Genomic DNA, 21,513 nt, shown 5'->3' with positions numbered 1-21,513 from the left:
TAAGTCACACTCCTCCTGTCTATCCACCCTTACCAAAACATTATGTGTACCAGAGACAAGGCTTGGAGGGAGTGGCTAAATAAAAAAAAAAAACTTTCAACAATACAGGGAACTTCATAATCAAGGTGAAAAAGAAAACAAATATATAAGGATAAGAAACAGTAGTTTGACCATTGACAATGTAAGCATAAAAATGATCAAAAACTCTGGTATCTGGTCCTCTATTCACACACTCCTCAATCCTGGTGCAGAAGAAAAGATCTCTATCTCTCTCATACCTGCTCTCCCCTTGAAATAGTGACTACATTTAATAAATACTTTATAGAGAGCTTTGCTGCCTTCGCCAGAAGCATATCACCCTTCCTACACAAAACCATAACATATTACCAACTGCCCCTCCACTACCATATTAACTTCTGAAAAATATAAGTTCAGACAATCCTTAGCCACAACTGCTTACAGTTTTACATTAAAACCTATAACAAAATCTACTATAAAAATGCTACTTAAATCTTGCTAGACAGGTGCTGACAACCTCCCACCTGAAAACTTCAAGATGGCAACAGAAGCCATATCTTATCCAGTAGCTATCTTAATCAATGGAGCCATACAGGAATCTTATGTCCCACCTATTTGGAAAAGATTGTATATCATCCTACTGCACAAGGGAGGAAGCTCTACAGATGTCTCTTTTGTCCCATTGCAATTTTCTCCCCTCCCGCAAAAATCCTAGAAAAATGTATCCATACTGAATTTCTATACTATTTCGTCTCAGAGGAGCTCTTAACCAGTACTCAACAGGGATTTCACCCTGGCCATAGTACAACTACAGCACTATTATCCTTTTTAGATAATATAAACAAGAAAAGGCACTCTAGCAAACTTATCTCTTCCATACTTCTGGATTTGTTCAAAGCCTTTGATATCATCTCACATAGCAAACTCCTTCATCAACTGCACTATCTCAGCCGATCCCCTCCTTCACTTCAGTGGTTTAAAAGCTACCTATCTGATCAACAGCAGACTGTTAGATGACAACATACTTTCTCTCATTACCTGTCCATTACCACTGGTGTACCACAAGTGTCCACTTCTCTTTAACATTTTCATTAATGACCTCTATGCCGCTTCTATGCAAGCATCACTTATACAGTATGCTGATGATTTGACATGACACTCTGGCACATCTTCTTGAAATCAAACAAGAAGTCTTCACCTCTGTTGACAGCTGGCTTTGAAATGCCCAATTATTACTCGACCATCAAAAAATAAAACTATTCCTATTCCTCCCCAAATCACATTGAAGAACAAATTCAACTTCAAAATCTTCTCACTTAACAATGCAAAGATAGAAACTGTATCGCATACAAAACGGTTTTGTGTGACAATTGATGACAACTTCAGATCTGAACTCCACATTCAAAATAATATAAAAACAAACCTCACTAGGAACTTGGCATGTTTTATAGAGACAAAAACATTCTTACTAACTCTGCTAAAACTACCCTAGCAACCATTTAACACTTTCCTTCTTTCACTCTTATATGGTGCCCCCATCCTTACCAACTAAACTTGAAATCCACCACAACAAAGCTGATAAATTTGCTACCAATATACAATACTATACACATCACTGCAAGGCCCTTAAAAGTTTGAACTGGCTTGAATTACCTCACTACCTGGACTTCGTACAACTATGTACTGCCCACACCATCATTTATAAACCCTGTGCCTGCCCTATTCCTCCTTCCTCTCACTAAAACAGCCCCATTAGTTCTAATGATAAACAACTTCTCACTATCGATAATAAGATTCTTTACCAGCCAGAATACACACCTGACCTCAAAAGTATTATCACCCCCTACCAGAACCTCAAAACGCTTAGATCCTCCAACAAAATGTTGCTTTCACTTTCAAAACTAACAACTCAGCTAGGGAAGATCTGTTCACCAACTCTATTGGTAAAACATGGAATTCCCTTCCTGCTGACCTAACCGTAGAACCCTCTCTAGCACTGTTCAAAAAAACCTCACACTATACTTCAAAAAACGTTGGCAATGTCTTTGCTCCACCCCCGACTAATTGCTACTCTCCTGTAAAGTGGGCCTAATGAGGACATCTCACCTTAGATATTGTTTTTTTAACCTAGTAGCTCTGAATTAAGAAGAATGAACATGTGATGTCTTGATCCCCTTTAAAGTATGCAAATTTGTAAGGAACCTATAAACTGATATACAAATATATATGCAATGTATACAGAGACATGGCTTGGAACATAATAAGAGATTTATATGTAAAATTGTAACAGCTCCTTATTTTGAATTATTTTGCTCTAGGAAATGACCCAACATATGTATATATATATATATATATATATATATATATATATATATATAGCTGTTTTTTGCATTGTTATGTTCTTGTATTGTATTTTTGTTTCTTTGTATCTGTATGTAGCTTTTCTCCCTGGGCCTTTGTTGAAAATGGATATATATTCAGTCAGACTATCCCGGTCAACAAATGTAAAATAAATAATAAATAAACAATAAATATAAACCTCAAAAAAGGAATTAGAAATAGCCTTTACTGCTATATTGTCGCCAAAAAATGGAATTCTCTTCCACAGACTGTTAGAACTGTAACCTAGCATACTTCCCTCAAGCAGCATCTGAAAGACCACGTATCAAACTCATGGATCTCCTCATGCTGTAGCCCTGGCTGAACATCAGTCGTGGCTACTTTTCTACTGCTCTCCACCCCATCTGTACATACTTTCCATTTTGTGCCACAGTTCTGATTTAAAAAAATGCTTATTTTCTAGATTTATTCCCCAAGTGACTTTAATCACATCCTGATAAGATAGGACTTAATATTCAATGGCATATTTAATCCTGGTACAATGCTCTCATTCATCAAGATTATAATCTGGTCCCAGACAAAACAAGCATTTCGGTGCTGTCCAATGTTTGGTTCCTCAGCCATTTGCCTCCTTGTTTGATTCTGAGAAAATCACTTAACCAGTGTAACTTGCACAGAATCTCACAGTAGGCAAATGGCTGAGGGAATCTGGAAAAACTGGGCAAGGTTCCTCAATGGTCTCCTTGACCAAATGCCTAGTAACTACATATGAATCTGCCTACAAGTATACTTGTTTACCAGTTTTGGAGCAGTAACTTTTCTTTCAACAGTTTCTTAGACATTTGCAGAAAATAAAAGTCTTAAAAAGAGAAAAGAGTGAGTGAAGAGTAAGCCAACGTATAAAATGCTTTTTCCATACCTGTGTGCCAACAGTACTAAATGAATGATGAGAAGTACAGAATGAAATCTGGAGTGATGTGGAGCATGCAAGGGCATGTCAAACCATCTATATCAGTATCTAAGCAGGTGTGACATGAGTTGCCTCATGCCGGATTATGCCATGATGTGGAGACATTCTGACTGGGAACTATGTGACAAGAAGGTGGGTATACTCATATGTTATTCATTTACTGTTATAGTGACCTCTCCATGGAGACCCACCAACTTACTCAGCTGCATTTTCTGTTAGTCTGCTACTGAAAAAGTTATAGTACTGTAGACAAAGTGTCAGATTTTGGAGCAGCCACTGGATATTGTCTCAGATGTTATTGATATATAAAGCATAGTTTCCTATTGGGCTACAGTACAACTAACAGATCTATGTCTGAGATATTCCTTCAGTAATGATAAAACTGGAATAATTAAAATATGAATGAATGAATGAATGATGAATGAATGAATGAATGAATGAATGAATGAATGATTGAATGAATGAATGAATGAATGAATGAATGATTGAATGAATGAATGACTGAATGAATGATTGAATGAATGAATGAATGAATGAATGATTGAATGAATGAATGATTGAATGAATGAATGAATGAATGAATGAATGAATGATTGAATGAATGATTGAATGAATGAATGAATGAATGAATGAATGATTGAATGAATGAATGAATGAATGATGAATGAATGAATGAATGATTGAATGAATGAATGAATGAATGAGTGAGTGAATGAATGAATGAATGAATGAATGAATGAATGGAGTGAATGATCTAATTAATTAAGAAACAAATGTTTCTCTTTTATTGTCATTATTCTCTCCATCCCTCCTTAGCCAACTTTTGACACCTCAAACCACTGAAAAGCCATTTAACAGCACAGTATCTATCTGCCATTTCAGCTGTCACCATGTTTCAATGAACATTGCCATCACACTGAGAGAGTGCTTCCCCCGAGGGCCAGTACAAACTTCTTATGTACCATATACCTGAGGAATATAGTAGACATTTGCATGGACTTGGTCCAAGCATTGTGAAATGGTGAAGTGATGGCTGCCACCAGACAAGCTCTGGAAACCAACACTTTTTCTTGTTTTTCAGATCTAGGAATGCAGACATGCAATGAAACCAGCTCAGTGTGTCAGCAACATGTGGTCACAGGAAAGCCACAGCACTCCCACTGCTAAATTAATTATTTTTACTGCATAATGTACAAGATTCCAAAAATTTTGCTAGTTAGAGAGGAAGGTACTCACCGCTGATCAAGAGATCTAGGGTGCCCAGTATTTACTCAGCCCTGTTCTCATCATGTGCACTACACCCATGACATGGCCTCAGCTGTTAACTCCTGTCACCAGCAAAGCACACGACAACATGCTGCATAAGCCCTCAGTTCCAGTGGCTGTGTTTTATTTGTCTCCCTTCCCCAGTGTTGTGATCTGATGTCTAGGTGAAAGTGGCACATACTTGGCCACATTATAACATTACTGAACAAGGTTGCTGTGGTCATAGGTTTACCTTTTCTGTAAGCTGCAGTGACCTCAAAGTTGATTTTAATAATTGTGACAGGTACAAGAGGAAAGGCCCTGTACATGTGAATGCAATCTGGGGGTGCATCTTATAAAAAAATCTTTTTGCAAATTCATAGAAAGCTGTGTCGACCACTTTATTATATTTTATTATACATGTTTTATGAAACTTTCTGGGATCCCTAGTAGACATATTGTCTAAGAAATAAATATGGGGCTGTTACTGCAATGCATAATATATCTGTTTTGAACTGCTTTAAAATATGCTGACAGTGTGCAGATGCATGAATTACTTCCTTCATTCTGTCAGCAGCACAGTTCAAATATTGGTATAACTGGCTAAACATGAAGAAGATTTGTACTGAGTGTTTGTATAGTGGGACATATGTTAATAATTTGGCTATATTCAGTGACTAAATAATTAAGTATCTTCAGATAAAAGCCCATTACATAAACAAGCCATTAAATTATAACAACAAAAGTGGTTCTGAATCTATACACAGATATTATTCAAGTTTTAGTTTACATACTTGTTATTTTTTAAATACAACTGTATGAGTATCATTTAGTGGTAGACATATATTCTGTAAGCCAGCAATAATCAGACATTGCACCTTGTTCACTTTAGACTGCTAATCAAGAATTGCAGATCAGCTGTGTACCCTTAAATCTCTTACACTTTGTTTTGCTGCAGAAAAATTAAGCCATCTGCATTTAGCCATCAGATGCAAGAAACATACTGTAGTCTCCATAGGATTTGCCGGATGGGCCAAAACACCGTGAGGGCACAGACAATATTCTCATTGCATTATAACAGAGTAAATAGTAATATGATCATGACTGCCAGGAAATTATGCTACAATATAATCAGCCATGCAGGCATCAAAAATGGGACCAAGCAGTACCATGAATATCTTGCAAACTACAGTATAACAACTTGTAAAGAACGCTTGTGTTTTGTAAAGAAATGAGACATGCAAACAATTGTACAATGGTGCACGTTTGATCTGGCATATTTGTATTGAATAGGCGTAGATTAAGGATCGAAGTAAAACATACTCATGGAAGAATCCGACAATCTGTAGACTTAACTCTTAATAGCACAACCTCCACAAAACAAAAACAGAGATAATGAATTAAACAGTAGTTTATTCCTTTGTTAGTAAAGACTTTTGCATATATTTATAGACTCTGCAATGAAGTCCTTTCAAGGAATGACATTAACAGCAACCATAACATTGTATAGCATCACATATAGTTCACAACAAATCACTTGCTTACATAAAGAAAACTTACTAATGTATTCTTTTCATGCTTTCAGAATAAGCACTGCAAATGCAAAATGTATTCTACGTAATAAGCAAAAACACAGACTATTCTAATGGAAGTCCCAGGAATCCAAGGTAAACATTAAGACCACATAATTAGTGTTGACATTTGATTCATGTTGCGATACTGAACAAACTGTACAGGAAGGAACAGCATTAAATCTTGTGCAGTTTGCAATGAACTGGAATTATCACATATGAGTTGATATTAAAATACAAGATAACCATTGTGTCCTCGCATTCCAAGTTCCTGTGCAAGTACTATCTTATACTACTGGACTGTTTCTACAAAACCAAAAAAGCAAATTATATTAAGTTCCTCTCATGAATTTCTGTGCAATACCTAGCAACAGTACTAGTGAAATCTGTCTTGTAAATGTACATGTTCCTGAGAATATATTATTTAACTATCCCAGTTGCCTATTATACAGAAGATCAAGTTCTGTTCCCGTCTTTCCACTATATGGAAGCTCAAACCATTTTAGATCAAGGTTATCTTTTTCTGGTTAGTATTCTACATGGAAGAACATACCATTGCAGATTTACTATATTCTTTTGGGTGAAAAATTATGATGCACTTTTTTGGCACTGTGAATATGACCTGGGCCCCTGGATCACAGTTAATCACCTAGTGAAGCATAACTTATATGACTTATTATCTAATATGACATTTTGGTATTACTTAGATTATTAGACTCATTTGGAATGTTTGTAGTTAGTAGAATTAAAAAAGCATTTATTTTGTGGATTACCAACTCCTTCTTTGTATTGTGCCTGCTATATGCATTTTACAAATGTGCTAATATGCACTTTTGTAGTGAAATCAAATAGTGTAACTTTTTGTTTCATCACTTCACTTATATAGCAATCATATGTATGCATATTTGGCATGAATTCTTAAACTTTTTATTGTATATTGAAGATTTTTATCTCTGGGACCAAATTAAAAAGTAAGTTCAACCTGGATGGATAACCTGACCATCAGAACATAAGTAACTAAAACTATAACTGACTAACTAGTGTATTTTTACTTGTTTTGGAAGAAATCAGCAATGTTTGTTTTCTTGACTCCCAAAATCTTCATTACATAACACTTTGTACAAACAGCAGTGGATGCAGGCACTGCATGTAACAGAATGTTTGCTTATGCCTCACTCTGCATTATTCTGCATCTCCTGTCAGACTGGGTTTGGGATCCTGGGACTGGCAAGCAAGCCCAGACCTCTATAACTGCAGCACACTGAAGTACATTAGGACTCCTGACAACCAGTAAAGAGAAGGGGGTTGTTTTTGCTCAGATGGACCTGTAAGTATAAGCTGGCTTGGGGGTTCTAGTTAAATTCATTAAATATAAACAGCTTCAGAGATTATAGACATACTTTCTGTTTCTCTGTCATGACTGACTACATAATTTTGCAAACACTTTACTATGCAGCATGTCTCAAATCTGCTTTTATTTCCCCTTGAGGCAGCTAGATACACACACACCTATCATGCTGTATGCCAGATTCAATGGATAAGGCAGTTGTGCTGCAGGAGCAATAGGCATGTGATTCATAAAGAGAGCAACTCATCTATCCAATGCACCATGCTTAGTGCATTTCAGATGGCTCTGACTGATTTGTTCGGCGGCAGCTCAGTGTTTCTTTTAATTCTATCTGTGGTACAGTTTACCCATGTATACTAGCCATACCTCTCAACTGTCCCAGATTTTGCAGAAAATCCATGATTTTGCCTCATATTTTTGTAGTTTTTTGCAACATTTTTTGATTTTCTTGTAAATCATTGAGGGCTGGAGTCACTCAGGAATGTCAGACATTAGAGTTTCATACTTCTTATTGTTCAGTCAATGCATGCTGATACAAAACCTGTTGTTCTATTAACTTTGAAAGTGAATTAGACTAATATCTAGAAAATGACTGTGATTTTGGACCTTTGTCCCTTCATGTTTTGTTTTTGTCAAGAATTCTTGAACAAAAATGTTGAGAGGTCTGTACATAACAGAGTGCTCAAGCAATATACTGCAACACCTTTTGATGTATATTTTACATCAGCTAAATATATATATATATATATACACACACACACACACACACACACACACACACACACACACACACACACACACACACACACACACACACACACACTCACACATTACAAGACACTGGGTGACCATATTAAAGACAGTAGCAGTCTAAAAAACCTGTGTTCCTTTGAACAATACCTTTACACAAAGGATAAGGTATTGTGCAACCAGGCAGCAGATAGAAGTAGTATAAGGTGCTTGTTATAAGTGGATTTCCACCTTGCAGTGATATACAGTATGTAGCAGTTATTACAGCTTTAAAAGTGAGTTGCCATTAATAGGGATGTGTGTTATATAAATAAACAGTGTTCCATTGGGTCGAGCAAAGCTTCTGATAATTATAAAGCTCGTATCGCAGATTTTTCATTTAGTTACTACTGAAAATGCATACAGAAACTGTATATACATTACATGTGATCAGAAATAAAAGCTACATTTAAAACCAGAAACTGTTTTTCTTAATCACCTTTATCTCTGAAACTCTTAATAGATGCCAGAGGACAGTAAATTACTTTTTTCCTTCTGTGTGAATTACTACAGTGCTTCAACCCTGAGAAATAGCATACTGTTTTATTTTCCAAAGTTCATAGTAAAACTTGATGAAAGTGGTGTTTTACATACTTTTCATTTCACACATTGAAATTTGCATTGCTATAGCATCCTCAAATAAAACAAGTCAAAGTATAACATTTTTACATTTTAAACAATATTGTTACTTTTTCATATTTTGCAAATAAAACCACTAACCCAGCAATTGCAGCAGTTCTTCATCATGGCTCAGAATCACATGACTATAATTATCTGAACTTCTGAAGCTACATGGTAACTTGTCAGAGAATGGATAACTTTGGATCCAGAAATTTAAATTGTATATCAGTGCAAATGGAACTACAAAAAAAGGCCATGTATACAATATCCTTTCATGTTACATGTGAGGAAGCATTAAACATATTTAGCACTTTTAGCTGCAAGGAGGAAGAAAAAAGCAAATTGTCAAGCATATTATTATCTGCAGAAAAAACTCTTCCATGTGTAAGGCATTTGTTTTTTTAGTAGAAATCACGGAATTCGGACATTAATACATGCTTATATTACTGAACTTAAACACAGAGCTAAAGACTGAGGTTTTGGAGACTTATGTGAAGTGTTAAGAGACAGAACTATATGTGGTATTAAAAATGATCAGATTAGAGGCTGGCTGTTAAAAAAAAAAAAGCATGTATGACACTTAATAAAGAACCAGATGTTTGTAGACTGAGTGAGGTTTCAAGTCTATAGATTAAATATTTGTCTTTGGTGGTGGCAGTAGTATGCAAAAAAAAGGTCGTTAGTGAGAAATGTTAAAATAAAACAAAATGCAAATGTATAGAAGAAAAATAAAATCAAAGTGTGGATGATCACATGGCTTACAAAGATGGCAACCGAAATTAGCTACACAGTTAACAATAGAAATGCATGTACAAGGTGTAGTTAAAGGTCCATAAAATATATATTGTTACAGCATTTAATCAAATCTGTACATCATGTGGAAGTTAGAGCCATTTTGCAATGACATGTAAAAGTAAAAATAAGCCTGTTCAGCAAGATTTACTTGTTGAATCAAAGATTAAAGCTGAAATGTTGATAGGTATAGCTGAAATGTATAATCTGATTGTACTACCAACTCATGACAATATAGGAGAATTAAAAACAATGTTTTGTCTGAGAAGATCATGATTCAAGGTGGAAATATTACTTTTAGCTTGACAGTGGTGCTGAATGCAACAATTTATCAGAAGCTACCTTTAAAGCACTAGAATTGTCTAATGTTATATAGAAATCTCAATGTGTTATTCTAATATTTAGGCTCAGGGTGAAGCCACTGAGTCAGATTTTGCTTAACTGCACAGGAATTACAAGTTAATGTTCCAAGGTGTGTACTTGGAAAATCAAATAAAGCAACCAAATGTATTGTGTTGTTATGAAAATCAAAAACATTGTATTATAAAATGAATTTGCTGGGTAGAGATGCCTGATATTTCCTAAAATCATACAGAAGGCAATGCAAATGTTTTTGACAGCAGTCTTAATACTTCTAGTGTTATTATGAATGCGATTATAAATTACAACTGGAAAAAGAGTATGGATATTTAAAGAGTGTCAGCATGAATTTCCTCAAACTAGTTTTCAAAATTTTGAAAAATGCAAAGGATCCAGACAGCAAATGAAAGTGAAATAACAGCAATATAATTATGAGCAGACACTGAGCATCATGAAGCAGAGTATTCAATATATTGCAAATACAGATCATGCTGTTTAACAGGGAGTTTAGCATTAAGAGCTCTCTCTTGAATACCACTAGCTACTGGTACACTGAGAAGAGTTTCTATAGTTCTTAGAAGCAGAACTGAGCAGGATTTGAAGCTCATGAAATGCCTTAGTGCAATTTTTAATCAAGCTGCACTGATTAAATGGATTAATAGCATCAGTATAGCTTTGAAGTGAGACACGTACTATGCATGTATTTCCAAGGGGGTCTACTACAGGAGCTATAGTGCTAGTAGCTAGAAACTTGCTTGCTGCCAATTTCTCGAAAAAGCATGTGTTCAAACTCCCACTAGCATGATTCCCCATTTCTATGTAGTTTTCCCAACACCCAACCCTATAAACTCTATATCCCTACCAGAACCCTAAAACTGCCACCTAGTTCCCAATAAGTCCTCCCTTACCCTAACTCTCCACTTCCCGTCACTAATCCTAAAGTCCCTAAGCAAATCCCTAAACCTAAAACCTCAACCCAATCAACTATTACTTCTTACATAGATAATTATAAATATATAAAACAATGAATGTCTTTCTACTGTGTGAAAACCTTATCAGGCTATTGCTGGTACCATTATATTTGAATGAAAATAGGCCATAGGAGATAGAAGATTACTAGGCTATCACCCAAAGGTCATTTTAAGCCTAGCCATTTCAACCCAATGTAATACCATAGAGGTACTAGCCAATACCCGAGATTGCATTTAGTGATGACTGTCCATGTCCAGGAAGGTTGTGGGTGCTATCTCTGGTAAGAATTAATGGTGCTCCATCCACTTATCCAGTTTCCCTCTTGAACAGTGTCATAGAGGTGCTCTGTTTCACATGAATTGGTAGCCTGTTCCAAAGACATGGCAGTTGCTGGGAGATAAATCTGTCCCTCCAGCATGTCCTATTTAAGTTGCAAACCATATTTAAGTCCCTGGAATGAGTAGCCCTAGTCCCATTTGATTTATGGATATGCAGCAAGTTCATTAGGTTTGGGTCTTGGATTGCTTTGTATGCCAGGCATAAGTCTCCCCTAAGAAGTCTATATGATACAGAGTATAGTGGTAGGGACTTTAGTCTGTTTATGTAAGGCACAAGCTGGAGTCCCTTGGTCTTCTTTGTTAAAAACCTCTGAAGTCTCTCTAATTGCTGTAGATGCTTAGCATGCTACATACCGAATGTGGCATTATACTCAATTATGGGCCGGATAAGTGCCGAGTAGAGGAGGTTATAACTTCCTTTGGTGTTGAGGCGATGCCTTTAGTAATCAACTGAGCTACGTGGAAAGCTTTCCTTACAGTGGTAGACATGTGGTGGTCAAAGTTAAGGTAGCAGTAAATCTGTGATCCCAGGCCCCTTACTACTTCATGGGTATTAGGGTATTGTTATAGGTTCATAGGTTCATAGGATGATACTAGGCTATTGGCCCGGTGAACCTTATAAGCCTAGCCAAGAATTTCACCCATGTTCCCACAAAGTCAGTACCTGTTTTCCCTGTCCAGCAGGGACAAAGGTGGGATCCCAGGGGTATATTTTCTGTTTCCCATCCAGTTGTCCAGGTTCCTCTTAAAGAGGGCTAGTGAGGTACTCTGCTTGACATGGAGAGGAAGTCTATTCCACAGATGGGGGAGTCACTGGGACACAAATCTATCCCACCAACAAGTTCTATTAATGTCACAGACCAGGTTGAGACCTTGTGTGCGGGTAGTGCGAGTGGAGTTTGACTTACGGATATACAGCAACTCCATCAAGGCTGAGTCTGAGACAGCCTTGTATGCCAGACACAGGCCACCTCTGACCAGTCTGTAGGAGATTGAGTAGGGGGACAGGGCTTTTAGCCTATCTGTATAGGACAGGTGTTTGAGACCCTGGATTTTCCTGGTCAGGAACCTCTGTGGTCTCGCCAACTGTTGCATGTGCTTGGCAAGGTACATGCCAAAGAGGGCATTGTACTCGACAGTGGGCCTGATAAGGGAGGAGTACAGGGATGTTATAACCTCCTTGTTCTTGGATGAAATACCCTTACTTATGAGGTGAGCCATGTAGAAAGTCTTCCGTACAATGGTGCCAACACGGTGGTCAAAAGTCAGGTTGCTATCAACCCGGGAGCCCAAGTCCCTCACAACTGATTGCATGCTTAATACGTTATGCTTAGTATCATATACAGATAGTTACTAAAGCTGGCAAAATGTAGTTGTTGAGTTTATACTCACAATTCTGATCAACCTTTATTTCAATCAGTTATACAACCAGCAACATATTTATTTATTTACATTTTGGTTAAAGAGATAGAGCACTGATCAAATGATGGCCAACTGAAGGCTCATCCCAGGTTACAAAGAAATACAAATGGCAAAAATCAGTGAAAGACAGAGATTAAATGACTATGGTATTGATGTCAACACATAAGCACAGTTAAGTTTAAAAAGTGAAAATATGAAGTGTGATAGCTTGAAGTGACACACTACAGGTTATATGAGCCTTATACAGCGGTGTCCGTGAAATCATTTAGTGCAGTCCTACTGTTATATAACTGAACATAATTTGAATAAGACTGATAGTTCCTTGTATTTTTCTTTATCACTGTAACCTTATTCACTTTCTAATTATGTAGCAACCAACAGTCGAAGGAGAGCTGCACTTTATTTTTACAACACCAGTATAGATGGTATGAGTATAATTTTGGGAGTCAAGTTTTTATATTTAGTGGTCTTCACACTAATTCTGGCATAATAATTTTAAGGAATTAATTATCACTTTTTTAATCCTGCATGTAGTTTGTTGCTATTAATATAATTGCACTACTATATCATTATTTTTACAATTGCTGTTTGCACAGTATGTTGCATCTGTTATGAATGAAGTAATGAATTTACAGATGATATGTGACATTTACAAATTGCAACACTTATGTAGTGCTTGGAGCACTTTGATTATGCTTAAAAACGGGCCAAATTCTATTCTGTTTCAGTGCTGCTTTATTGCAAGACCTAACTTTAACAGCACTTAGAGCCCTACTCACTGCTAACATTCAGTCTGTGCTGACCAGAAAACAGCGGCAGGACATGAAATGGCTTCATTTCAACTCTTGTTTCTATCTACTGTCTACTAAAGTACATCAAGTACTTTGCTTAAAACTGCAACCTTTACATGGGGAATACATAAGGATATCACCCACTTCCTCATTGCTGTATCGGATTTCAAAGCTGGTACAACACATCATTTTTTTTTATTTAATTTTAGACTAACTACTCAGAGGGAAGCAAGATCTCCATGCACTACAATGGATTATGATCAGATTTCTCATCGTAATGAAAAATTATATGTTTTCAACATGTATGCCAAAATTGAAGCTCTCAAGGTGAATTTCTTGGTATTCATGTCTCGAACACATAATATGCTCATTACGATCTGCGATGTGATCATAATCCTCTATGTATAATCTATTTTTTTTCTTTCATTAACAGTACTACTGACACAGGTAAAACAGAAAGTCACAGTGATAAATCAGTCCCTGTGGCAATGAAAACCAAATACTATGTGCGCATCAAATGATTGAAACTTAAGAGCTTTAGTATGTGAAGTGCAGAAATCTACTCTCAACTCATTTCTCACAACTCATGCTGTAGTCATGCAGCTCTCTGTACAGGAGGATTTAAAAATAAATGCTGTAGTTGCACGTTGTTAGGCTGAATTCATAGTCCAGGTTATTAATGCAATACAAAGATTACACTGTACAGGCAGACAACACACTAGTGTGAACTTGCCTTGAATATAAAAACAGGTGCAATAACAGTAAGCAACAAATAGTTGCACTTGAAGGAGGTGCGCATAGTAGGAAAGGAACTTTGTAATGAAGTAGAGTTAAATAGTTAAGCCAGTAAAGAAAGGATAAGCTGTGAATTTCCACCATATTGTGGTAAACTTGCAGAAATGTGAATGACAGAACCAGCAGGAAACCCAAGATGTTGCTTGTATTGTCAATTTCCTAGTGTGTGTTGTGTTACAGATGCCCCTAATCTTGCTGTGCTTGGAGTCTCTTCTCTTTCCTGTGGCAGTTGCCAGTGTTCTTCACATCCTCTACCTGTGCCGAAAGATACAAATAAGGTGAGCCATCATGTAACATATATGAGTAAGGTGATATGCAAATTAGAGTACAACAATATAGCCCCATGCAAGCGAGCAGAAGCCTGACATTCCCCAACTAAGTAAATCTTGTTGTAACAGCATGACCATGTGCAAAGCAGAAAAAAATCACACCGTTTTCCATTATACAATACAATAGTCTCCACTACTACCATTATTAGAAAATGAACAGATGCAGCAATAAAGCAGTTAGTCACAGGGAAGCAGGCTCAGCTACACAAAACATACCTAGGTACAAAAATACATTTGCAAAAAAGGTGTCAACAATGCCTCATGATCACAGCCCTCGGCCCAGTACTACATAACTAAAAGAAACAGCAATATAATTGTCATTCAAAGCACATTCAACAATCATCAACAGTAGCCAGGGTAAGAAATCTTGTGATCTGTCAGATGACATACAGAGAAACGCTTGTCGCAAATAGCTAATACCTTTATTCATTTCTGACCTTTGCACAGCAGATGGAAATGCTTACTGTATCATTGGGACATCCTTGCCTAGCCTCTGCTTTTCACATTTAGAGGTGCTCAGGAAGATGCAGTGCAGGTCATTGTACTACTGCCTGCACTGTTCACCAGATATGTGGTTTGCCCTGGAGAGCAGAGCTACCAGGTCATATTAGGCATCAAATTTCTTGAATAGACCTCCTTTGAGTTCTAACAGCTCTCTCCTGAACTAGCTATGCAGGAGACGAGCATAGTTTTGAATTATTTTGCACATCAGGCATGTGCGGTTTGTGGGGCATTTGTATCAGTAGCCATCATCAGAAATGTATAGCAGGAAATAAAATGGCAGCATGAGCATTGCTCACTTCACAGAAGTATGAATCATAGGTAGCACCCTACTGCCTTGATGACATGCAATGCACATGCACAGACTGTGTGCATGAACAGCATGCCAGTGACATGCAGCTGAATATACCTATGTCTTCATGTCACTGGGGTGCACATGCAACACTCAGCAATTCACAGACAAACACAGAATATAGTTTCATTAGCATAAATAAGGTACAGGTGAGGACTTATTAGCAACAATTGTGGATGTTCTTCCAGTTTTGGATATCAAGATGTATAGCAAGGAAAAATGAGCAGCAATCTTATTTCAGCAGCTTGAATCACATTCCAACAACACAAAAGGAACAATATATAAGAAACAGCCCACACAACATACATAGAAGTCTACATTATGATTATCTCCATTTTGAAAACTGCCTGTAACTGAGTTGTTGGGGTGGCCAGCTGTAATTATGCTACAACAGGCACTTAAAGATGTACCCTACTGCACTTAAGCACTTCTTAACATAAATGCCTATTGGGTTATGACATCCCACTGATATAGGATAGCCAAACTGCCCAATATCCAGTTAGCCCTTGCCTGTGTAATATCAGTATTTCTAACACTGTACATTCATGCACTTGTGTGCAGTCATACCTAGCAGAAGATGGTAGCCAACTAACCTAGGATGGACACTACCTTCACATCCATGCACAGCCAGTGTGTAGTGCATGTGCGAATACACACTGTACCCATCCTGCTATACCCAGGAATGTGCACATGTCCATCTACCTTCACACTGACAGATACCTCTATGCACCTACAAATGCTTTTCCAGTCTATGATGTCTTTTTCCCTTTGCTGTATGAATGTCCTGCAAAGGAAATGGGTGGCAGAGGGTGGTATGTTCATCCCTGAAGAGAATGGCATTTTGCTGCAGGCACTCAAGACCCATGAATCATGACTATTTGGGTGAGGGTGCTCCCACCGGCCTTTATATGACTGTGTGCAAGAATCTGCAGTACATGATGTTGATGACATGGGTGGGAGGAACTACACTATACATAAATGTCAGAAGCATGTAAACAACATGGTATAAAAGGTACCCTGCCAAGCTCAGCCCTCAGAGAATAAATCTTTTCTGGCATCCCTGCATGGTGGTAATAATGGGACAATTATCATACCAGAATGTATCAACACTGGGCCTGGGGTAGTCAGATCACTAGTTTTGCTCATGCAGACCATACAGGTATGTACTCAGGCAGTAGGGCATACTACCTGTGTATCCATGCAATGTTGCATCCAGTAACCACCTCTTCTGTTCCTTATAAGTACAACTGCTATTCAGTTATGGGAAAACACTGCTACAGGTAAGTGTACATTTTGATTGTGGAGGCACAGCTGTCTATAACATGCACGTGGGAGATGGGGCATGTGGGCCAAAGGTAATCACATGGTAGATTATGTGTCTGTATCCATTGGGAAGACCACCTATACAGTGACACCTGTACAGGCTGGTGAAGAAGAATAGGCTGAGGGCAGCCCTTACTAAGTTTAGAAGATGACATCAACATGCACATTGCAGGACACATTGACACTGTTTCACTTCTGAGTAGGCATAAAGTCACTGGCCAGAGTAACAATGTAGCCTCCTTCCTTCCCCATCCTCACAGTCACAACAAACTGCAGAGTGTGTTGGATTATTTACAAACTCTGTAGGGGCCTCCACCTTCACCAATGGCATTGCCATCACCAGTAGTGGACCACTGGAGCAGGGCTGAGTGCATTGCTTCTGGTATCCCATACTCACTGTAAGGTGGATTAGTGGCGTCACATGGCATTGTACACATTCTGAACAAACTCTTAAAATGAGTGTAACTCTTGGCCTGAACTGATAGATATACAGAACTGTAATCCATGCTCAGACCACTGCCTTACACATGAAAATGGAGTTGATTAGGGTTGTGAGTGACCTTCAGGAGTCAGTGGAGTCTGGGCTCTAAGCTATTATCAGACTTGTGCACTCCATGGTGGGCCACATGGCTACAATGGCCACATCCCTGAAAATGTTAGCCACTGCTGCCATTGCTGTCCTGCTTCCCAGTTTGGCCAGTGGCCAAAGGGATGTGCATACCTCTGGTGAATGAACAAGATGGCAATTGAAAAGTGCATAGTCACTTTCTACCACAGCTGAATTGCTTGTCCATTTACCCAGCTCTGATACTTGTACCCAGGGGAGCAAGTAGGCCTCCATAGTCTTTGTTGTACTAGGACCATAGTGCATGCTCCCACAGTGTCTCTCCCACAACTTCCTGTCACAGGTATCCCACTGTACAGTCCCATTGCAGCACTTTCCCTTTTGAATGAGGCCATCTCTTTGTCCATTGACCTGTTAGCCCTGCCTCCCTGGCATTGTACATTACTATGTGCTCCTAGCCACCTGCATTACACAAATGAGGATGATTACTGATACCCTTACCAGCCCTCTATTTGTGTGGTGCAAATGTCTGATGGACACCATGATTTGACTGCTTACTGCCCATCACAGCTGTTACATGACATGCATGCATCTTTTTGTTTTGTATGACACTACACTGACATTGTGTAAAGTTCAGGTCTCATAGAGGTGGACTAGATCTTGCCACATCACCTGTGCATATCATGCACAATAACATAATGAAATGGTGTGGTGTGGCTACTGCTGGTGATCTGCTGGCATCTGAGTCATGGCTAGTAGATGCAGAGGTGACCAGGTCTTGCTGATGTACTGCTGGAGGGTCTGGCATATGTTGCCTGGCCTTTCACTGGATACTGGATCATATTATGCCACATGCCAGAAATATTTAGCATTCTATAACAAGTGCATACTGCAGTATCCTCCAGATGTTTCCTGACAATGGAACCATGACTTCACCAGGTCGAACACATACTCTACCACATTTCTAACTTGCTTGTGGGTGATGCCATACTGTTGTTCAGCCATGCTTTTTAGGTTCTGTACTGGTGTCAGCAGCCAAGGGTCCAGGGCTAACCTGCATCACCTGCAACATATTAGGGAGACTTGGAAGAAATAGAGGTGGGGTTAGTGTTGTTTACCTCGGTAGTTGCAGCCTTTTTCCTGAAATTACCTACTAAGTGGTCCTGTGGGATTTCTCAATTTAAGAAATGGTGGTACAAGCAACTTGTCTACCGTATGTAGGAATCATGGACATTGCCATGTGGACACATTGGATTTTAACCCATGTCCATCACATACTACTTGGAAGTTGATGTAGTGGTAGTCTTTCTTATTTGTTGTGTCATTGGGTGGGCCTTTATTGCTACATGTTTGCAAACTCACTTTGGGGAGGTGAGTAATATCACAGAAGTCATGCATGGTGGTAGTTCTTGCCCCTTGTACATTGAAGAAACAGATGTATGCATTCATGTGTGGAAGGAATGCACTGAGGAACCCCCAGACTATTCTACAGGCTTATGCTTGCAAATGCCAAAGGTGTCCCCAGTCTATCTGGGAAGTCTCTGGAGCCAGTATGGTAAGTGCTAGATATGCCAGACATCATTGATAAACTCACCCAGCTGGGTATCAATCCATATATTGTCAGGTGGGTTGCAAACTGGCTCACTGACAGAATTCATACAGTTAGAATAGGGGACTCCACCTCCTCCAGCACACCTGTAACCAGTGGTGTTCCACAGGGATCGGTTCTGGGATCCCTACTGTTTGGAATCTACTTCTTCAAAATACAGGCTAAAACTAAAGGACTGTGGCTGACAAAGTTTGCTGATGACTGCAAACTGGGAATGATCATTGAAACCCCTAGCAATGTCAACATCCTGTAAGAAAGTCAAATGACTGGTGCGAAAGTCATGGTCTTAAACTTAATGCAAAAAAATGCATTATCATCCCCTTCAGCAAGGGTGATGTTCCTGTAAACTACCACACCAATAGCAATACCCTAAGAATGGGTCTATATCACATTGTCGCACTGTAAAAATATCAAATGGTTACAATGTCAAAAATGCCATTCAGAAAATTTTTTTTTGTGAGATCGCAGTACAGTGAGGATTGGAAAATTTGCCCTTTCCTCACTGTAGTGCAATCTCGGAGTTGGTATATATAATTAGCGGGGTAAGAACAGTTTTGCTAAATGGCATTTTTGATATTGTAGCCATTCGACATTATGACTATGCGATAATGTGATATAGATGCCTAAGCACACAGTCAGTGGTGACAGATCTGGGCACACAGGTTGACAGCAACCTTAACTTCAATCACCATGTCTCCATAGTGGTAAGAAGTGCATTTTATATTGCTCACCTCATAAGTAAGGACATTACTTCCAGAAAAAAAAGAGGTTATACTCCCTTTTATGCTTCCTTCATCAGGCTAATAATAGAGTACAGTGTTCCCTTTGGTATGTTCCTTTCCAAACACCTGCAGCAATTGGGGACCACAAAGGTTCCTTACAAAGAAAACTCATGGTCTTCAAGATCTGATTTATGTGGGCAGACTGAAATCATTGCCACTTTACTCTGTGTCATAAAGACTGCTTAGAAGCAACCTGTGCCTTGCATATAGAGCAATCTCTGACCCAGCTTTAATGGAAACGCTGCACATTCACAAGTCAAATGGCACAAAGGTCACTTGCTCAAAGGACCTTAACCTGGTATGTGACATCAATAGAACTTGCTGGAGAGAGAGATTTGTCTGACAGAGGTTGCCCCACCTTTAGAAAATGCTTCCTATTCATGTTAAACAAAGCCCTTCACTTAGCCCTATTTAAGCACAAGTTGGACAATTGGATGGGTAACTGTAAATTCACTCCGGGGGTTCCACCTCTGTTCCTCTTGGATAGGGGCAATTAGGTGATGATTTTAGTGTCTTCTTGAACCAGACATGCTTGGGAACACAGGTCGAACTTGGCTAAGCTTGTAAGGACCCTGGGGCCATTAGCCTAGAAACCTCCTATGATCCTTGGTATCCACAGGAATAGGAAGTTCATACATTTGTCCTGTTCTCATTGGTTGACTATACATGCCTTCCAGTGCCTGTATTTCTTTACCTACCCACAACCATTCCCAGACCTGTACCTCAGTTAGCTGGTATGAAGTAATCTGTCTGTATAACTTTTCTGCTGCATGTGTAGCCACGTTGCATCCTGAAGGACCACTGCTCATTATTATCATATAGTATGTTGTGACTGTACCTGTAGCTGCCATTTTGTTTGGAACACTACAATTTTTGGGAGTGCCCTTTGCTTTTATTTTAAATGCAAATGCTTGCACCGTTTCACTCCTGTCAATTGTGAATTATACTTACTTTACCCTATCTTCATTGCATGTTATGTTGTACTTTGTATATCTCTGTTTTATGTCTTTTGGACAGTTCCCTAATTGTAATTTAGTTTTGTGAACCACCACCTTGCATGCTGTCATTGTTGAGACAAGACCATGATGCATACCTTCTCTAATGTCTATATTACTCTCTGCTCAAGGTCTTCTCTAACCACAATGCCTCTTAATCTCTACTGACTCTAAGTAACCTCTTCTTTACCCAGCTATCATAATTCAGCCAAACCCTCTTCAGTTTCACTCCATCTACTACCCTCTGCTATATCTCCTTTCCTTAAAATTTTCTAGGTATGTCCCCTTCAACTGGTTAATCTTATAGCTTGGCTTAATCACTAACTGATACCTCCCACCTTAACCATATGCAGTTTTTTAATTATCACCTAAAACTTTACCCATATGTTACCTCTTTTCAGTCCCTCCTAACTAATTTACTTCTATCAGTCTTCACTACTTACCACTTTATCCTTATCTTTCGAAAAAGTTGTTCTAGTGATTTTTTTTATACTTTCCATTAAGGTTATAATCTCTATTTCTCTGTCTGTATATATGATTCAAACAAAATGCATAGTATACTGTCCACTGTATATATATCAGAAAAAAAAGAGAAGAATGTCATATTAGAACATCTAAGCTTCTTGTCTAAACAGATCAGTGTCTCTTTGTATATGTTTCTTGCAACTTGTATATGTTCTTAATA

This window comes from Protopterus annectens, chromosome 1.part1 (genome assembly GCF_019279795.1).
Source record: "Protopterus annectens isolate FY-2018-M chromosome 1.part1, PAN1.0, whole genome shotgun sequence".
Taxonomy (NCBI): domain Eukaryota; kingdom Metazoa; phylum Chordata; order Ceratodontiformes; family Protopteridae; genus Protopterus; species Protopterus annectens.
This window is presented reverse-complemented; position numbering follows the sequence as displayed.